We start from the raw sequence: 21,475 nt of genomic DNA, 5'->3' as shown, positions 1-21,475 counted from the left end.
CAAGAATTACTGCTAGAGCCCTAAAGATGCTGCAAAACCAGCCCAGCAACCTCACTGACTTCTTAGCAGAGCCAGTCAAGAGACTGGCCCTCATCCCAGGTTGTTTGGAGGCTGTTGAACAAGCTGAGCAACCCTAATCCAGTCACATTGATCCAGTCTCAGTAGAGACCAAATCCTCTATTTGGAGGATTTTATAATTCAGGGACCTACTAGGGCATGTTTGTAAGGCCATATAATTACTGACAAGGATCGTTATTCTAAAAGGAAGAGAGAATGGTATCTTACTTCTCAGATAAATGGGTATTTAAATTGGGCTTTGTGATCTACATCTACTCGGTGTCTATGTGACCAGTTGGACAATTTTTCAGAGGCCCCAGGCGGTGGACAGATGCACACCAGTATTTCTGCCATTCAATTATTTAGAGTGTTTATGATACATGGGTTCCCTGTGGGTCAGCTAGTAGGCAGCTCACTGTGGGCTGCTTAATTTTCTCCAGACGGTGCTTGCAGAGTGAGGGAAAAAGAGAAGCTGTGGTGACTATTGCAGGTGGGGAGCTGTGGGTTCCAGAACATTTCCCCTGATTAAAGGAAACTATGAATTTGAGGATCCCCAACTTGTGAATGTCCTGGAGAATCACAAGGATACCCCTCAAGAGAAACACTTGTCAGTCAGGCGGAATTTCAGATCAGTCCATCTGGACCAAGAGAAGGCTACAACAGCACCATGTAAGTCAGTGATGTCAGAACTTTCCCTGTTCCAACATGGCCCAAGGAATGAAGATCCAGAGAGGGAGAGAGAAGGAACCTTGCAGAAATGGACACATCTGCACTTCTTGGTAGGTCCCCTGGGCCTCAGCAGGGGAGAGGGAAACATTGAATAGGCTGAATATGAGATGGAGCTGACACTTGACTGACCTGGACTTGTGAAACTCAGAGTGATGGAATGTGTGGAATGGCTGCCCGGTGATGCAGGAAATGAGGATGCAGTGGAGTGTGGGTGACGACAGCCCCTGGAGGAGGATGAGCCAGGTCACATTTCTATCTACTATGGTCTCAGCCTTTGTATCCCCCAGAAATTTCATATGATGAAATGCTGATCCCCATGATTTTGGTAACCCTATAGGGTTACCCTAGCTGGTGCCTTTGTGAGGTGATAGAGTTATAAGGATGAAGCCTCTTCAATGAGATGAGTGCTTTTATGTATAAGAGACACACAGAGCTCCTGAGCCCTCCCCCTATGTGAGGATACAGTAAGAAGTGTGTGACCAAAAAGGACCCTGCATGACCACACTGTGGAAATCCATTTGCATTGTTTTTAAGCCTGTGATATTTTGTTATAGCAACCCAGAAGGACTAAGACAGTATCGTAACAATCTTAGACAGTTCAGTAAACCTCAGGCTATTTATACAAAGCTGGGAAGCACTTATCTTGTCAGATGAAACATTGTGATAGTTGGCTGACAGTTCGTGGCTGGCTTTCATAAAGAATCCTGAGAATTCAGTCTCCTTGGTAGCATGACCAGAACCAGGAACAATTATCTAATTCTTTGATTCTAATAACTTGACCCAAATAATTGGCTGTGATTCTTACAGAATCTCTTTATGATCTTTGTAATGCCAGCTTCTGCTATTTTTGACTAATTTTAATAGTTGCTTCATTCTCTCAATTGTAGGGGTGGATTTTCTTTTGATTTTCTATTAAATGAAGATAAGAAATGTTAACAAATTGCCCTCTTAGATTTTGACATCTCTACAGAGTCTGTGTTTATTTTTTTAAGAGGAGACCCATTTCACAGAGCATGCATTAAAAAGCCGTAAATTTCAAAGAAGCTTGCTATGGGTTAGATCATTATGGCCACCTCAGAGGTGGATGGGATGGATGTGGATTTAGCACATTTTGCAGATTCACCACACCAGGATCTTTGTGTACATTTCAAGTTTATGTGAATCCCTGCACAGGCATTTGAACAGGTTAATCAAATGCAGAATGACTCACATCTTCATCTCTGGACATCAGGGATGGGAGTCCTGACCAGTAAATGCAAGCCTTGTACATCTTCCACCTTACTGGAAAAATAATCTGAATACCCAAAAGATAATGACTTTTTCTGTGTTTTATTAGTATTTGCTTATGTTTTTTGCTTCTAATTATCAAATTAAGATTTGGGTAAGACACACCAATATTAAACTCTCTAGATATGGATTTTGGAGCCAGCCTATGAGAAAACTATTAGGAATCTAAAAAATAGAAACATAAGTCAACTTTCGTTTTAACTTTCTCTTTTCTTCCTTCCCACTCCCATCCATTGATTTGAGAAGAACACAGAAAGAAGATGAGTGGAACTTCAATAGCAGCTGTCCTGTAATACTTGAAGAAAATTCTGCTCTTGGAATTTCTGTTTTCTAGTTCTCTTATTCTTGAAAATATTTCAAACACCTGTGCCAGGAAGAGGCAAGCTTTTGGTGGAATTGTGTGCAATGCAGGGAAGGCTGCCCATGTCAAAAATTGCAGTGACATTTTGATTCCTTTACAGTAGAATCTATCACTATGAATGCCCACTGATGCTCCTGCTAAGTTGCTCAGTCGTGTCCGACTCTGTGCGATCCCATAGACGGCAGCCCACCAGGCTCCCCAGTCCCCGGGATTCTCCAGGCAAGAATACTGGAGTGGGTTGCCATTTCCTTCTCCATATGAATGCCTAGGCTCCTGCTTTATGTAGTTGCAGTCTAGAATATAGAAATCATGAATCTTTTTCTTAGAAAATGAGATAATTCCAAACTCCTTAGGCATTACAGTGGTCACCTTTTTCATTCATGAAGAAAGTGAGAAAGCCCTCTGCAGCATGCTCACCTGGCTGAATTGCCTCTCTAGGAGTGCATGAAGTTTGTATGATTTTTTAATATTGTCTCTGCCGCTTCATAGGATAGCATCTGAGACATCTTTCATACTCCACAGTATCGTAACTAGATGATACACGAGTCTATGCCAGGAGTACAGTAACATGAGTATCCACTTACTAAGGTCTTCATTCTAAGCAACCATAAGAAACAGTTTCATTAAAATAATCATAATTCAGTGGTTTTGGTAACATGTAATCTTTGCTCAGAGCAGCGGACCTAATAAAGCTTGGTTATTCCTACGTGTATGCAGAGATTTCTGAAGGTAGTAAAAGTTGCAAAAGTATAAAATGTAAGCTATTAGTTCACACTTCACAGAATTATCAAAAATCTAAGTTATTTTAGGAACTAATTCTTCTGATGAGTTATAATTTATAACATGCAGAATTTTCTTTTTTCCTCTGAAATTCTACCACCACTCAGTGAGTTCTTTTGTGTTTGTATATTTGCGTGAGAGAATCTAAGTATTTATGGCAAGTCAGTATGTGCCTGCAGTGCCTGACCCAGGAAAGAGGGATTCCACCTGTGCCCACATCATTGTCACCCAGTGATTCATTTGTATTAATGAATCAGGTGAGTCATTTGTATTGATTTTTTATATTTGTGATATTTTTGATATTTTGATATTTGTTTTATGATATTACAACAAAGAGACGAGGAAGAAGACATGACATTCCTAACAGGCACTCTTTTCTCAGTTGATCCCACACCAGCCTCCTGCTGATCTCAGAACAGTCTGTTTTGTTGACATGTTTCTGGGCAGAAAATGGCACAGTGTTGTCTTTAGTAACAGCATCAGTGGGATTCACAATGGAGGGTTTTCCCCTCTAGTTCACTACTACTAGCAGAATTGAGCATGAAAATCCCAGGGGCTGAAGATTCTAATATGCTTGATTTCTTTACAACCATGAACTGTTTTTATGGTAAAGAACAGAGAACTGAGTAGGATTAAATATAGTAATGCACATAAAGTGCTTAGTTAAATGTGAGGCCATGTAGTAACTCTCAATGAACTTTAAATTTAAGCGTATTGAAAAACCCTCCTCCTCTTCCTCTTTGGCCTTTTTCTTTTACTTGATCATCCTCAATATTAATGAGCTTAACAGAGGAAAAGAATGCTGGTATCATTAAGAAAGTTGTAGAGAGAGAGTGTTTTAATGGGGGATGCATGTGAATATATTTTAAATAATGTTAGGATGAAGGATAAGGCAGGAAATCAGAAATGAGAGATCATAATGATGAAAATTTGTAGCTGCCATAAATGATTGAAGCTTGATATGTAAACTGTGTTACCCTCAGAACAGAGGTAATTGTTGCGGCCATGAGAAGCAAAGCAATGTTAGATAGGTCATTGTAGGGGAGACTTACAAATTAAGAATAAAAGGTGACAGAAGTGTCATTGAGAATGACGAATGAAGGAGGTGTCAGAGAAGTAGAAGCAGAATCAAGAGAGCCTTGAAAGGCAGATGCGGGGGCTTGGGTGGTGCAGTATAGGACTCCGAAGTAGGAGTCACTAGTAATAGTGAGTACTCAACACTGGGGTGTGTTTCTTACATATTTATGAATTTTGCAATCTCATATTTTATACATGAAAGTTCCCATTCATTTCCTGTTTTCTTACAGAATAGTGTCTAATGCATTGGTTGAACTAAAGTTGTCTGCATGGATGATTTATAGATCTGTTATTTATTTTGCTACTACAGATCTTTAGTCATCCCTTGATTTTGCTCATGCTTCATCAAGTGCATAATATAATTTCTCTTCAATTGCTTATGGTTCCTCCACCTTTTTCTGCATGTACAGTTACCATTACCTCTAATAATCTGAAGCCTGGTAAGCTATATACTGTCTCATCTGATACTCTCTCATTTATATACTGTCTCATCTCATGTTCATCTGTTTGGCTTTTTCTCTTTCTTCGGGAGTGTGGAAGGAATTGGTGTGGCAGCTCTTGGTGGCATTGATATAGTACTGTTTTCCCTGGGCATATTGTTCATCCTGAAAGTGATAAGGCAATTAGTTAGGGTTGTTGGACATTCAGTAGATGAACCCATTACCAGAACATTAACCTGTGTGATAGACATGTAATTTTTTTGATGGGGAGCATCACAAAATTTGAAAGTCATTTGTTTCCTACTTTTTCTATACGTTGTCTCTATAAAAATGATTTTACATCTAACTTTTCTAAGTTCAACCTTTTCCCTTCTCTATTTAATCATTATCTTTTTTTTTTCATTTTTTAGTATTTGAACCAAATATAGTACTTTTGTACCAATACTTGGTGATTCCCAGGTGACGGCAGTGGTAAAGAACATTCCTGCCAATGCAGGAGATATAGGAAGACTCAGGTTTGATCCCTAGGTGAGGAGCATCCCTCGCAAGAGGGTATATTAGCATACTCTGGTATTCTTGCCTGGCCAATCCTATGGACAGAGGAGCCTCTTGGGCTACAGTCAATAGGCTTGCAAAGAGTTGGACACAACTGAGGTGACTTAGAATGCATGCATGAACCTGTATTTAATCATTTAATCTCTTGTTTACTGTGGGTTAGAGCCAATATATTCCCTTATAAGGAGTAATACAGTTATGACTCTGACTTATCTCTGAATCCACCTACCAAAAACTTTAGTGTTCATCCCAAGTGCAGAATACAATGTTGTTTATGGAGACAAAATGGTGCAGCAGAAAAACATGGCATAAAGTTATAAGAAACACTAAGCAATGGACTGAGAATAGTAAGAGTAGAAAAATCTAACTAAGACATTGATAGAGAAAAACTAATCTTTAGCGAAAGTTATGCACATTTCAAGAGATTCCTTGGGAGAGTTGGAAAAAAAAATGGACAGTCAAAAATGGAGGATGAAACAAAAACTAGTGATTAAAAAGAACTATGTGAATTGAACAGAAACCTCTAGCACTGCTTTTTAATAGCTGTCTGCTCTACTGTGTGCTCCTTGATTGACCTAAAAGAATGAACATACAACTTTCAAATACCTTCCTTAGAAAGAGAATAATTGTTTCCAATTTTAAACATCCCTTCTACTGTAGCTCTAAAGTTCTTCACTGCAAATCATAAAACAATAATTTGTAGCATTAAACAACTACCATTATTTGTTTTTGTGACCAGGATTCAGCTTTGTTTAACATGTTCCATCCACACAGTTCACTGCAGAGCAGTTCTCATTTATTGGCTATTTACTCTGAGCCTGGAGAAGAAAGCCCAAAGAGAATTGAAGGACCAGAAAATCAACATGCTTCCTTTCCCCCTGTCCCACCTAAAAGTGCTTTATGTCAGGTAGTATTGTGGACTGAATGCGTGTTCTTCAATTCATGTGTTAGAGCCCTAACTGCCAAAGTACTGTGTTTTGAAAGGGTTGCAACTTTTTGGGATCCCATGGACTGCAGCCCACCAGACTCTTCTGTCTACGGGATTTCTCAGGCAAGAATACTGGAGTGGCTTGCCATTCCCTTCTCCAGGGAATCTTCCAGACCCAGGGATAGAACCCAGGTCTCTCACATTGTGGGAAGATTCTTTACCATCTGAGCCACCACTGAAGCCCCGTAAGGTTAAATCAGCCCTTAGGGTGGAACACTGATCCAATAGGTTTAGTGTCTTCATGAAGCGAAACACCAGAGAATTACCTCTGTGTCTCTGTGTCTTTTCCTCTATCTCTCTTCCCCACCCCCGACCCTGTGAGGACTCACAGAGAATCCAGCCTGGAAGGAAAGAATTTTTACCAGAACCACACCTTCCTGGTGCCCTAATCTGGGACTTCTAGCCCCTAGAACTGTAAGGAAGTAAATTTCTGTTGTTGATTCCACTGAGTCTATTGTGTTCTTTTATGGCATTCTTGGCTGACAAATACAAAATCATTTATTTCAGAAATTTACAAAAGGAAATGAATGAATGGAAATTGACAAAGTTATCCTACTTCTTAGGAATCTTAGAGATTTCACAAAACTGATCTTTTCTTCGATTTCCACATCCTATGAGCTGACGGCTTCTTTGACCTAGAGACTCTGCTATTTGAAATTTGGCTGATGCAGCCTTCTTGTTTAAAGTATAGTATAGCCCAGTCAGTTAAGCGAAGGTACCTTCTGGGAGCCTGGTGGGCTACACAGTCCATGGGGTCACAAGAGTTGGACACGACTTAGCAACTAAACCACCACCACCACAGTACTTACAAACTCATTGAACATTATGATGGAAAGGTTATGGAAGTTGTGGGACAGCCTGGCGGCATCAATAAACAGGTCTGTAATTTACCCAGAGTTTTTTTTTTTTTTTTCAATAATTGTTATATGAGGAAGGGTTAATGAGTTGATATGGAGAAGGCAATGGCACCCCACTCCAGTACTCTTGCCTGGAAAATCCCATGGACGGAGGAGCCTGGTAGGCTGTAGTCCATGGGGTCGCTAAGTCAGACATGACTAAGCAACTTCACTTTCACTTTTCACTTTCATGCTTTGGAGAAGGAAATGGCAACCCACTCCAGTGTTCCTGCCTGGAGAATCCCAGGGACGGGGGAGCCTGGTAGGCTGCCGTCTATGGGGTTGCACAGAGTCGGACATGACTGAAGTGACTTAGCAGCAGCAAGGGATTCCAGGGGGATGTCAAACACATCAGGACAGCAGAACAGGCATGAGTTGCCTGGCACAAGAGCAGATTTGACATAACCAGCAAATGGAGCAGGCAGCACCCTGCTAAAATAAAAACATGAGCCATTCTGAGATGATCTAGTCACCTGAGGTTATCAAATCCATCCTGCGGAGGGAAGCCTTCTCTTTCCCTATAGCTCATAGCAGGAGTTGGTGCTGTAGTAGCTGGGGTGGGAAAGGAGTGTCTTCTGTGTAAATTTAGACAGATGATGATATTTGCACAGATAGAGAGTTGGAGAAGTAGGTTACTCCCTGTAATTTTATATTGCTCCCAGAACTACTTCTGTGCTCTACAAACATTTGGCACTTAATTCTGAGCCAGAGTGTCTAGGCCATTTTTTTAAAACAGTTTAATGTTGGGACTCTGCAGACTCTGGCAGCAAGGCCATCTAGGAGTTTGTAATTTTTTCACTCTACATTGACTAATGCTTGAATTTTAGACACTGAAATGACAAGAAAAGTCCAGTTGATCTGTGTGGTTTACCATCATGCTGGGGTAAGAGTAAACATATAACTGACTGATCACTACTTTTGAGTACCAAGAGAATACTAAGAGAAAAAGGATACTGTACCTCGGATCTGCTCACTCACCTTAGTAACCCCATGCATGTCTTTGATACTTTCCCAAAAGCTTTAAAACATCTTAAAATTTGTGTTTCACAAGAACCCTGTGAGATAGCCTTAATCTTCACTAAGATCATCAAGTTCTGTTAATGAAGATATGATGACTTGGAGAGGGCAAGTGATTTTCCCCAGGTTCCATTATTAGCAGATGCAGGTGACTGGGCAGATGTCACATCACACATGCCTGTGGCCCTTGGTTTGCATGTGTGTAACCAGGACCACATCCAGAGCTGTGATGACTCTGCTTAAAGAGAAAAATATTTTGTCTTTGACTGCAAAACAGCAGTGACCCTAGAACATTGGGTTTATCCACTTGTTCTGCTCTGTCTATAAAACACTCACTGTTACAGTCTCTGACAATTATCAGTGTGGGGGCCTGGTTCTCCTGGCTAGCCTTTCTTCTAGGCACCTTGACAGCTATTCTACTTTTATGCGTCTTTAATCTTCTCATTACATTTGTTTCTTCAAGAAAATAGCAAATATCTCTCCAAATGGTAAAACAAGAATATTACCTGGTCAGCACCCAAGACAATGTCATTGACTCTGCCAACAAGGCCTACCCTTTCCTGACTTGGACTTTTTAGGGACAAAATTTATCTGTCTGATGTGGAGTACATCCTGACAACCCATAGAACTTAGTTTTTGAACAATCTCCAAACATCTCCTTTTTGATAGTAGAACTAGACCTTCCTGCTTCCGTGATGTATTGTAATATTTCAGAAATTATTCCTGGCCCTGCCTTTGGCCAACAGAAGCATAAAATCATAGACTCTTGCAAGCATGATTTTAACATTACTCTTCCTGTCCATCCTTTGTAAGTAAGCAGAATTTAAGACTAAAGTGAGCAAAAATTGAGTTTGGACAAGAGAACTGATAAAATAGAGATTTTTATCCTCCTGAATGAGATCTTAACATGATTATTTTTCCAATATACCAGAAGAGTGGTAATTTAATTAAGGATAAGATATCAATAGTTACTAGATTTTCTCTATTCTTATTTAGTTTAAAGGGACATAGTATCTAAGAATAAAATGGTTATTTAAAATTAGGTGATGAAAATAAAAGAAGTGGTTTTCAAAATGAAGACATAGAAGTTGGAGAAATTTGGGACTATCTCTCTCATCAACTAAAGAGCTTATTGTGACAGGCAAGGAGAATAATAGCTTGTATAACATAGAGGTATTTGTGTCCATATATTTCTGTGCATTTATACATGTCTTATGCCTGAATATATGCTTAATTCCTTCATGGAACTTGGACATTATAAAATTCAATTTTATAAGAGCCACTAAATATAGCAGAATATCCTAATTCTAATGTGATTGATCTTCTGTTGGTAGATGACTGACTATATGATTTTTTTCTGTTAAATTGTTATTCGTGTGTTTGCTTTGGTAGCACATATATTTAAAAATGGGAATAATACTGAGGAGATTAGCATGGCCCCTGCCCAAGGATGACACACAAATCTGTGAAGCCTTCCATATTTTTCCGTAACAACTTCGAGGGGTGGGACGGGAAGGAAGGTGGCAAGGAGATTCAAGAGCAGGGGGGACATAGGTATACCTACGGCTGATTCATGCTGATGTTTCACTGAAAGCAGTACTATTGTAAAGCAATTACCCTTCAATTAAACATCAATAAATTTAATTATTAAAACTTTTATTGAGGATCATATAACAGGTTCAGATATTCATTGTATGACTAAAGAGGATCTGACTGGAAACTGATGGTGTCAATTATCATTGGTTAGTGATTCATTAACTTTATAGTTGAATGAAAAAAGTAAACTAACAAACACTACTGTCATGATTCAGTGCCATAGCAAGCTATAATCCTTGTCTGCATTTGCTTTTAGGTGGTATAGTGCCCAAACTTTGAAACTGAGCCTGTTCCCAGAAGCGCAGTCATGAGTCCTGCCCAGGGTTTTTGTTCCTGACGCTGGAGGCTTCTGTTCGCTGGTCACTAAGGCCCAAATTTTCTCTGCTGAGCATTCTCTGGGTCTATCACGTGCAGAAGTCTTTATATTTTGGTTTTCTAATTTGATTCTCTTCTTCTTTTGATCAGGCTACTAAGTCTCTTTGCAATTTATTTTTCAGACCCTCTTGTGCTTTGATTTTTCTGATGCTCATTAGTGTATTTGCTTCCATGTCTACCTCTCTGAGTAGTTTTCAGCATCTACATAAACCCTACCCTATTCTCTTACTGCCTGAATTTTGGTGTTTAGCATCAGCATATTTTATGAACTTCATTTTCCTTCTGGTGCAGTTTTTGGTACACAGTTTAAGCTGGCTGGCTCCCATCTGACTTGTTCGTGTTGTCTCCAAAAATTAGAGAACTCTGCTTTCTTTTGAGGCAGTACTTCCCCTTGTTTTAATATCATTGCTAATTTTCTATGTTTTCACTTTCTGCCTCATAAGCTTTGTCTTTCTCAATCTACTGTAACTTGAGTACTATGTGTCTCTATGTTGGTATTAATATTTTAAATAAATATCAGCCTAGCATACCTGAGAAGTAAAGGGAATAAAATTACAATAGTATTAGTAAGAATACATTCCCCCAAATTATAATCCAGTAATGCTCCCAGTTTTAACTGACTTTCTATCCATGTATTGTTGATGTCCCCTACTCATTTTTCCTTATTAGGTGTTTCAATTTTGAAATAGAATGTAGAAAACAATGGAGTGGAAAATCCTAAAAATCATATGGGTTCGCACAGAGTCGGACACGACTGTAGCGACTTAGCAGCAGTAGCAGCAGCAAGATTAAGTATGTAATTATTAGTTTTTTATAGTTAGTAGGGTATTTTTAGCTCATATAGCTCACTGTAGGGTGATTGCTATCAAGTGAAGGATGTATACTGTGAACTGCAATCACCAAACACATGATTGGAGATAGAAAGCAATGCCAGGAAGACACAGGCTTCTGTTCTGGAAGGAAAAACTTACAGTGTCTCTCATCTACTGTCTACACATCAGATTTTTCAAAACACTAACTCTTCCTTTGCTCATTTAATAATTTGGGTTGTTTGATTTCTTTTCCTACTGAGTTGCATGAGTCTCTTATATGTTCTTGGATATGAAGCAAAAACCAAATATGTGACTTGCAAATATATTTTGTTGATTCAATAGGTTGTCATTTCATTTTATCGATGGCTTCTTAAACTATGTAGAAGGTTTTGAGTTTGATGTGGTCTCACTAGTTTATTTTTGCAGTTCTTGCCTTTGCTTTTGATGACTGAGTTGTCTGAGATGCTTGTATTTCAGAAAGCAATCCTTTATCAGTTGTTGTATTTGCTATTATCTTCTCCCATTCTTACCAAAAGACACAGACTGGCTGAATGTATACAAAAACAAGACCCATATATATGCTGTCTACAAGAGACCCACTTCAGTCCTAGAGACACATACAGACTGAAAGTGAGAGGATGGAAAAAGATATTCCATGCAAATGGAAATCAAAAGAAATCCAGATTGGCAATTCCCATATCAGAAAAAATAGACCTTAAAATCAAAACTATTATAAGAGATAAAGAAGGACACTACCAAATGATCAAAGGATCAGTCCAAGAAAAAGACATAACAACTATTTATGTACCCTCATAAGAATACCTCAATACATAAGGTAAACACTGACAAAAAAGGGGAAATTGACCGTAACACAATAATAGTAGGGCATGTTAACACCGCACCTATACCAATGGACAGATCAACAGAACAGAGAATTAATAAGGAAACATAAGACCAAAAGGAAATATTAGAGCAAATAGACCTAACTGATATCTTCAGCAGATTCCATCCAAATGCAGAAGAATACACATCCTTCTCAAGTGCACATGGAACATTTTCCTCATATTGGGTCACTAATCAAACCTCAGGAAACTGAAATTATATCAAGCATTTTCTCTGACCACAACATTATGAGACTAGATATCGATAATAGGAAAAAATAAAATTAAAGAACACAAACACATGGTGATTAAACAACATATTTCCAAATAATGAACAGGTTACTGAAGAAATAAGGGAAATCAAAACATTCCTAGAAGCAAAGAACAATGAAAACATGATGCTCTAAAACCTACAGGATGCAACAAAAGCAGTTCTAAGAGGGAATTTATAGTAATACAAATCCTATCTCAAGAAACACATTGAATTGAAAACCTAGCTTTACATATCTTTAACTCTTTTTAAATTTCTCTTATCAATGTCTTAAAGGTTTTGCATAAAATTTTTCAGCACCTTGCTTAAGTTTATTTCTAAGTGTTGTAACTTTTTTTGATGCAATAGTAAATGAGATTGTTTTCTTTATTCAGCTTTCTAATATTTCATTCCTTATGATTATACAGTGGAAGTGAGAAATAGATTTAAGGGCCTAAATCTGATAGATAGAGTGCCTGATGAACTATGGATGGAGATTTGTGACATTGTACAGGAGGGATCAAGACCATCCCCATGGAAAAGAAATGTAAAAAAGCAAAATGACTGTCTGGGGAGGCCTTACAAATAGCTGTGAAGAGAAGAGAAGTTAAAAGCAAAGGAGAAAAGGAAAGATATAAGCATCTGAATGCAGAGTTCCAAAGAATAGCAAGGAGAGATAAGAAAGCCTTCCTCAGAGATCAATGCAAAGAAGTAGAAGAAAACAACAGAATAGAAAAGACTAGAGATCTCTTCAAGAAAATTAGAGATACCAAGGGAACATTTCATGCAAAGATGGGCTCAATAAAGGACAGAAATGGTATGGCCCTAACGGAAGCAGAAGATATTAAGAGGTGGCAAGAATACACAGAAGAACTGTACAAAAAGATCTTCACGACCAAGATAATCATGATGGTCTGATCACTCAGCTAGAGCCAGACATCCTGGAATGTCGTAAAGTCCAGTGGGCCTTAGAAAGCATCAGTACGACCAAAGCTAGTGGAAGTTATGGAATTCCAGTTGAGCTATTGCAAATCCCAAAAGATGATGCTGTGAAAGTGTTGCACTCAATATGCCAGCAAATTTGGAAAACTCAGCAGTGGCCACAGGACTGGAATAGGTCAGTTTTCATTCCAATCCCTAAGAAAGGCAATGCCAAAGAATGCTCTAACTACCGCACAATTACACTCATCTCACACACTAGAAGGTAATGCTCAAAATTCTCCAAGCCAGGTTTCAGTAACACGTGAACCTTGAACTTCCTGATGTTCAAGCTGGTTTTAGAAAAGGCAGAGGAACCAGAGATCAAATTGCCAGCATCTAATGGATCATCGAAAAAGCCAGAGAGTTCCAGAAAAACATCTATTTCTGCTTTATTGACTATGCCAAAGCCTTTGACTATGTGGATCACAATAAACTGAGGAAAATTCTGAAAGAGATGGGAATACCAGACCACCTAACCTGCCTCTTGAGAAATCTGTATGCAGGTCAGCAGGCAACAGTTAGAACTGGACATGGAACAACAGACTGGTTCCAAATAGGAAAAGGAATACATCAAGGCTATATATTGTCACCCTGCTCATTTAACTTATATGCAGAGTACATCATGAGAAATGCTGGGCTGGAAGAAGCACAAGCTGGATTCAAGATTGCCGGGAGAAATATCAATAACCTCAGATATGCAGATGACACCAGCCTTATGGCAGAAAGTGAAGAGGAACTAAAAAGCCTCTTGATGAAAGTGAAAGTGGAGAGTGAAAAAGTTGGCTTAATGTTCAACATTCAGAAAACAAAGATCATGGCATCCGGTCCCATCACTTCATGGGAAATAGATGGGGAAACAATGGAAACAGTGTCAGACTTTATTTTTTTGAGCTCCAAAATCACTGCAGATGGTGACTGCAGCCATGAAATTAAAAGATGCTTACTCCTTGGAAGAAAAGTTATGACCAACCTAGATAGTATATTCAAAAGCAGAGACATTACTTTGCCAACAAAGGTCCATCTCGTCAAAGGCTATGGTTTTTCCAGTGGTCATGTATGGATGTGAGAGTTGGACTGTGAAGAAAGCTGAGCGCCAAAGAATTGATGCTTTTGAACTGTGGTGTTGGAGAAGACTCATGAGAGTCTCTTGGACTGCAAGGAGATTCAGCCAATCCATTCTAAAGGAAATCAGTCTTGGGTATTTTTTGGAAGGACTGATGCTAAACCTGAAACTCCAATACTTTGGCCACCTGATATCAAGATTTTACTCATTGGAAAAGACTCTGATGCTGGGAGGGATTGTGGGCAGGAGGAGAAGTGGATGACAGAGGATGAGATGGCTGGATGGCATCACTGACTCGATGGACAAGAGTCTGGGTGAACTATGGGAGATGGTGATGAACAGGGAGGCCTGGTTGCTGCAATTCATGGGGTCTCAAAGAGTGGGACACGACTGAGCGAATGAAGTGAACTGAACTAAACTGAATAGTTCATTGTTGATATATAGATCGGCAACTGAGTTTCATATATTGGAATATAGTAAACATAATGTATGCTACATCTCTAAAGAACAGACATTTTCCCACTAATGAGACATATAGATGGTCAACAGGTATATGACAAGATGCTCAGCATGACTAAGATTCAAAGGAAATTCTGATCAAAAGCATGAGAGATATCACTTCACACCTGTTTGAAAAGCTAGTACCAAAAATGTAAGAAATGACAAATGTTATTGAGGATGTGGAGAAAAAGGAGTGCTTATGCACTGTTGGTATGGATGTATACCAGTGCAACCACATACCAAAAGTACTGTGGAGGATCCTTAAGAAATTTAAAAGAGAACGGTTATGTGATCCATTATCCCACTTCTGGATATATAGTCAAAGGAAATGAAATCATTGTCTCAAAGAGAGATCTGTATTCCTGTGTTTATTGCAGCATTATTCACAGTAGCCTTGGTATAGAAACAACCATCTTTCAACAGGTGAATGGATGAAAACAATCTGATGTGACATATATAGGTAAATATTATAAAGCCATTAGAAAAAGAAAGAAATCCATCCATTTGTGGCAACATGGATGAAACCTGAGGGCATTACGCTAAATAAATGTCTTCAGAGAAAGACAAATGCCATTTGATCTTAATTATAAGGAGTTTCCAATAAATGATGGAACTCAGACTAGAAAAATGATTGTCCAAGACTGGAAGGTAAGACAAATAGGGAGAGATTTTTAAAGGTTAAATATTTTCATGTATAAAAAATTTATAAGGTCTGAGTATCTAAGTTTGAGCTTCATGATCTAATCAGGAGATCTAATCATGAGATTGAACAAGCTCTGGGAGTTGGTTATGGACAGGGAAGCCTGTGTTGCCGCAATCCATGGGGTCACAAACAGTCGGACACCACTGAATGACTGAACTAAAGAGAGTGGAACTTACCTCCTACTGCTAAGTCGCTTCAGTCATGTCTGACTCTGTGCAACCGCATAGACGGCAGCCTACCAGGCTCTCCCAGCCCTGGGATTCTCCAGGCAAGAATATTGGAGTGGGTTGCCATTTCCTTCTCCAATACATGGAAGAGATAAGTGAAAGTGAAGCCATTCAGTCATGTCCGACTCTTAGCAAACCCTTGGACTGCAGCCTACCAGGCTCCTCCGTCCATGGATTTTCCAGGCAAGAGTACTGGAGCAGGGCTGCTTTATTGCCTTTTCCAAACTTACCTGTGTTCTCCTCAAAAAGCCAAAGATAAACATGTGTGCTACTGTTGCTGCTGCAGCTAAGTTGTTTCAGTCATGTCCAACTCTGTGCGACCCCATAGATGGCAGCCTACCAGGCTCCCCTGTCCCTGGGATTCTCCAGGCAAGAACACTGGAGTGGGTCGCCATTTCCTCCTCCAATGTATGAAAGTGAAAAGTGAAAGTGAAGTCGCTCAGTCGTGTCCGACTCTTAGTGACCCCATGGACTGCAGCCCACCATGCTCCTCCATCCATGGGATTTTCCAGGCAAGAATATTGGAGTGGGGTGCCATTGCCTTCTCCAACTTAACAGAAAGGGAAACTCATTTCTAATACATGCACAAATGGGGGTGGACAAGATGACAGAGGGGTAGGTGGAAGTGGGGTACACCATCTCCATCCATGCATCAAGAACATCTAAAGACACAGCAATTCTCACAGAAGACCAGGTGAATACTGGCAGGACTCCCTGACTACTGAGAAGGAATATCCGGATCCATATAGAATTCAGCAGGGCAAAGGAAAAATGGGACAAGGAGGAAGGGGAAAGAAGGAGCAGAGCAAGTGGGACCAGCCTGCACCTGGGGGAGGAGGAGCTAAAGTGCACGGGAGAGATCCCTGCCTCTATGGCCATCCACTGGGACAGGGGGTGCATTTGAAGCAGTTGGGGAGTGAACTCACTAATCTGTGACAGTCTCAACGGAGTGAGAACCACACAGACAAGCCATGCTGCAGCCTTGCATACCTCGGACACGGTTGTAAGTCCACTGGTGTCCAAGAAGCTGGGAGCTGGACCCATGGGGATTGCAGAATGATCCCTGGGTGAGGACTCCTGCTGACCTTGGGCAGTCAGCCAGATGGGATGGGATGGTGGAAATCTGTTTCATGGAATGCTTCTTAAAGCTGTGAGGCCATAAAAGTAGGGTTCAATTGCCTGTGGAGTAGAGCTATCTCTTTCTCAATGCGGGTACCGGCAGGTTGAGCAATAGAGAAAGATTTCAGTGAGAGTGGCCCTTGAGTGCATGAGGCACTCAGCAATGGAGAATTTTGAATGTCTATATACCCGCCCCTACCCTATTCTCTGTCTACATTTTGGGTTTTAGCATTGTACTATTTTTATGAACTTAAATTTCTTCTGGTAGGGTTTCTGGTTTACAAATTAAGCTAATTCCTCACATCTGGTTCATTCTTGGTGTTTCAAGAAACTTTGAGAACCTTCCTTCCTGTCGAGGTAATACTGCCCTTTACTTTACTGCCATTGCTGACTTCCCATACTTTGACTTCTTGCCTAACATATTCTATGTATTTCTCCATTCACTTTAACTTTAGTAGTATGTGTCCCTGTGTTGCTATTAATATTTCTAATAAATTATTAACCTGATGCAGTAGAGAATCAAAACGACTACAGTTACAACAGTAGTAATAAATTACCCCAAATTATAATCCATTAATGCTCCCATTTAAAACTGATTTTCTATCTATATATTATTGAGGTCTCTTAACTCATTTTCCTTACCAGGTGGCTCAATTTTGAAATGAAATATCAAATATAGAAATATATTTGATATATTATATAGAATAGAATATATTTGATATATTATATTATATATTATATATTATTATATAATTAATACATTATTATATATGATAAATTATAGTATATTATAATATATTAATATATTATTATATATTATACATTTGATATATATTATGTGATAAACATATTTGATATGTTGTATAGAATACTATATGGAATATAGAAAACAATGGAGTGGTAAACTCCAGAAATTACCTTCCTTTTGATATGTCTCATTAGTAAGTATGCAAATATTAGTGTATTTTTGCCCCCAGTGGGGCTGCTCTTAGTACATATTATAGCTCACTGTGGGATGATTGCTATTGACTGAAGAACGTACACTGTGAACTGTAATTGTAAAACAAGTAAGTGGAGATGAAGAAAGTAATGCCAGGCAGGCACAGGCTTTTGTTGTTCTAGAAAGAAAACCTTGCTGTATCTCTCGTCTACAGTCTAATCTTCAGATTTTGTGAAAGTGTTACTTTTCTTATGCTCCATTAAAAATTTGGATTATTTGGGTATTTTTGCCCTTGAGTTGTATGTCTCATGTATTTTTGGATATTAAGCCCTTATCAAATATATGACTTGGAAATATCTTTTGTCAGTCTGTAAATTACAATTTGATTTTGTTGATGTTTCTTTGTTTGGAGTTGGATGTGGTCCCACTTGTTTGTTTTTGCAGTTGTTGCTTTTGTTTTGGTTTGAAACCCAAAAACTCATTGCAAAGACTGATGGCAAGAAGATTACCTCAATGTATTCTTCTAGGGGTTTAATCGCTTAAAGTCTTGTGTTCAACTTTTTAATCCCTTTTTAGCTGATTTTTCTCTATGGTAAAACACAGGGGCACAGTTTTATTTTTTCATAGGACTCTCCAGTTTTCCCAGTGCCATTTTTGAAAAGCTTGTCCTTTCCCCACTGGATATTCTTGGCTCCTTTTTCATAAGCTAACCGACAGTATGTGGGTGTGCTTTTCTTTCTAGCTTCTCTGTTCTGCTCTGTTGATCAATGTATCTGTTTTCATGCCAGAAGCAAATCATTCTGTTTTGATTGCTATAGCTTTCTAATATAATCTGAAATCAGCAACCCTAGTCTAAAACTTTGTTCTTTTTTCCCAAGATCACTTTGACTCTTTGGTGTTTTGTGATTTAATACAGCAGAATAAACCAAGAAGAGATGGAAAAAGTACACAAAAGAAATATACAAAACAATATCTTAATGACCTGGATAATGACAATGGTGTAGTTTCTCCCTCAGAGCCAGACAATCTGCAGTGTGAAGTCAAGTGGGTCTTAAGAAGCACAGATGCCCATAACCTAGTGGAGGTGATAGAAGCCCAGCAAAGCTACTTAAATTCCTAAAAGATGATGCTAAGAAAGTGCAGCACACAATGTGTCAGAAAATTTGGAAAAGCCAGCAGTTGCCAAAGGACAGGAAGAGGTCAATCCTCATCCCAGTTCCCCAGAAGGGCAGTATTAAAGAAAGCTCAAGCCACTGAACAGTTGCACTCATCTCCCATGCTAGTAAGACTATGCTCAATTCCTCCAGGCTATGCTTCAGCATTATGTGAACCCAGAAATTCCAGATGTTCATGCTGCATTTAGAAAAGTCAGAGGAACCAGAGATCAAATTGCCAACATTTGCTGGAATATAGAGAAAGCAAGGGAATTCCAGAAAAACATCTGCTTTATTGATCTCACCAAACTGTGTCGATCACAACAAAGTAGAAAATTCTTTAGGAGATGGGCATACCAGACCAACCTTACCCATTTTCTGAGAAACTTGTATGCAGTTCAAAAAGCAACAGTTAGAAGCAGACAATGAACAATAAACTGGTTCAGAATTAGTGAAGGAGTCCGTCAAGGCTGAATATTGTCACTCTGCTTATTTAACTCATATGCAGACCATGTCATGAGAAATGCTGGACTCGATGAGTACTTAAAGGCTGGAATCAAGATTGCTGGGAGAAATATCAACAACCTCAGATATGTGAATGACACAACTATAATGGCAGAAAGTGAAGAGGAACTAAAGAGCCTCTTGATGAGGGTGAAAAAGGAGAGTGAAAAAGCTGGCTTAAAACTCAATATCAAAAAAGCTAAGATCATGGCATCTCATCCCATCACTTACATGAAAATAGAAGGGGAAAAGGTGGAAGCAGTGACAGGTTTCCTCTTCTTGGGCTCTAAAATCACTGTGGATGGTGACTGCAGCCATGAAATTAGAAGACGACTGCTTCTTGGCAGGAAAGCTGTGACAAACCTAGACAGTGTGTTAAAAGCAAAAACATCACTTTGCCGACAGAGGTCTGTATAGTCAAGGCTAAGCTCTTTCCAGTAGTCATGTACGCATGTAAGAGCTGGACAGACAATAAAGAAGGCAGAGTGCTGAAGAACTGATGTTTTTGAACTGTGGTGCTGTAGAAGACTCTTGAGAGTCCCTGGGCACCAAGGAGATCAAACCAGTCAACATTAAAGGAAATCAACCCCATATATTCTTCAGAAGGACTGATGCTGAAGCTGAAGCTCCAATACTTTGGCCACCTAATGTGAATAGCTATCTGATTGGAAAAGACCCTGACGCTGGGATAGATTGAGGCAGAAGAAAAAGAGGGTGACAGAGGATGAGATGGTTGGATGCCATCACCAATTCAACGGGCATGAACTTGGGCAAATTCTAGGACATGGTAAGGGACAGGGAAGTCTGGTGTGTTATAGTCTGTGGAGTCACAAAAAGTCAGACACGACCTGGCAACTGAACAACAACATTTTTATACAAGTTGTAGAATTTTTTTTTCTGTTTTGTGAAAAATGCCTTGGAATTTTGAAAGAGACTGCAGTGAATATGTAAAGCTTTGGGTAGTATGGATGTATTAACAATATTAATTCTTCCAATCAATAAATATGAAATATGTTTCCTTTTGTGTCTTTTAAACATTTCTTTCATGTGTGCCTTGAATGTTTTCATACATAGATCTTTCAACACCTTGCTTAAATATATTTCTAAGTATTTTATTTTTTATGCAATTCTAAATGGAATTATTTGTGTTTCTGTAATTTGTTTTGGTGTATGGATAGGTAACTGAGTTTTGTATATTCAAATACAGCATACAAAATGCATGCTACTTTTTACAGAATAGACAAAGTTTCCCCCAAATAAGACATACAGAATGCCCAAGAAGTATACGACAAAATGCTCAACATCACTATCAGGGAAGTGGAAATCAAAAGTACAACATACACCACCTCATTCTTGTTTAAATGGCTTTTACCAAAAAGTAAGAAATAAGTGTGGTTGAGGATGTGTAGAAAATGGAGGTCTTAATGGACTGGAAAAGGTCAGTTTTCATTCCAATCCCAAAAAAGGCAATGCCAAAGAATGCTTGAACTACTACCCAACTGCACTCATCTCACACACTAGTAAACTAATGCTCAATATTCTCCAAGCCAGGCTTCAGCAATATGTGAACCGTGAACGTCCAGATGTTCAAGCTGGTTTTAGAAAAGGCAGAGGCACCAGAGATCAAATTGCCAACATCTGCTGGAGCATCGAAAAAGCAAGAGAGTTCCAGAAAAATATCTATTTCTGCTTTATTCACTATGCCACAGCTTTTGACTGTGTGGATCACAATCAACTGTGGAAAATTCTTCAGGAGATGGGAATACCAGAGCACCTGACCTGCCTCTTGAGAAACCTATCTGCAGGTCAGGAAGCCACAGTTAGAACTGGATATGGAACAACAGACTGGTTCCAAATAGGAAAAGGAGAACATCAAGGCTGTATATTGTCATCCTGCTTATTTAACTTCTATGCAGAATACATCATGAGAAACGCTGGGCTGGAAGAAGCACAAGCTGGAATCAAGATTGCCGGGAGAAATATCAATAACCTCGGATATGCAGATGACACCACCCTTATGGCAGAAAGTGAAGAGGAGCTAAAAAGCCTCTTGATGATAGTGAAAGAGGAGAGTGAAAAAGTTGGCTTAAAGCTCAACATTCAGAAAATGAAGATCATGACATCTGGCCTCATCAGTTCATGGGAAATAGATGGGGAAACAATGGAAACAGTGTCAGACTTT

General features: G+C 39.2%; 1 non-coding gene and 1 pseudogene across 1 annotated transcript; one reads left to right on the top strand and one right to left on the bottom strand.

Annotated features, from left to right (window-relative positions):
• Positions 1–1,905: 1,905 nt before the first annotated feature.
• On the bottom strand, positions 1,906–16,620 carry LOC128055511 (placental prolactin-related protein 3-like; annotated as a pseudogene).
• LOC128057017 (U6 spliceosomal RNA) lies at positions 9,562–9,672 on the top strand. Its single transcript, XR_008200214.1, has one exon. It is a non-coding gene; the product is annotated as a U6 spliceosomal RNA (small nuclear RNA).
• Positions 16,621–21,475: the final 4,855 nt, after the last annotated feature.

This window comes from Budorcas taxicolor, chromosome 11 (assembly GCF_023091745.1).
Source record: "Budorcas taxicolor isolate Tak-1 chromosome 11, Takin1.1, whole genome shotgun sequence".
Lineage (NCBI taxonomy): Eukaryota > Metazoa > Chordata > Mammalia > Artiodactyla > Bovidae > Budorcas > Budorcas taxicolor.
The sequence above is the reverse complement of the archived record's forward strand: the minus strand, read 5'-3'. Positions and strand labels throughout refer to the sequence as shown.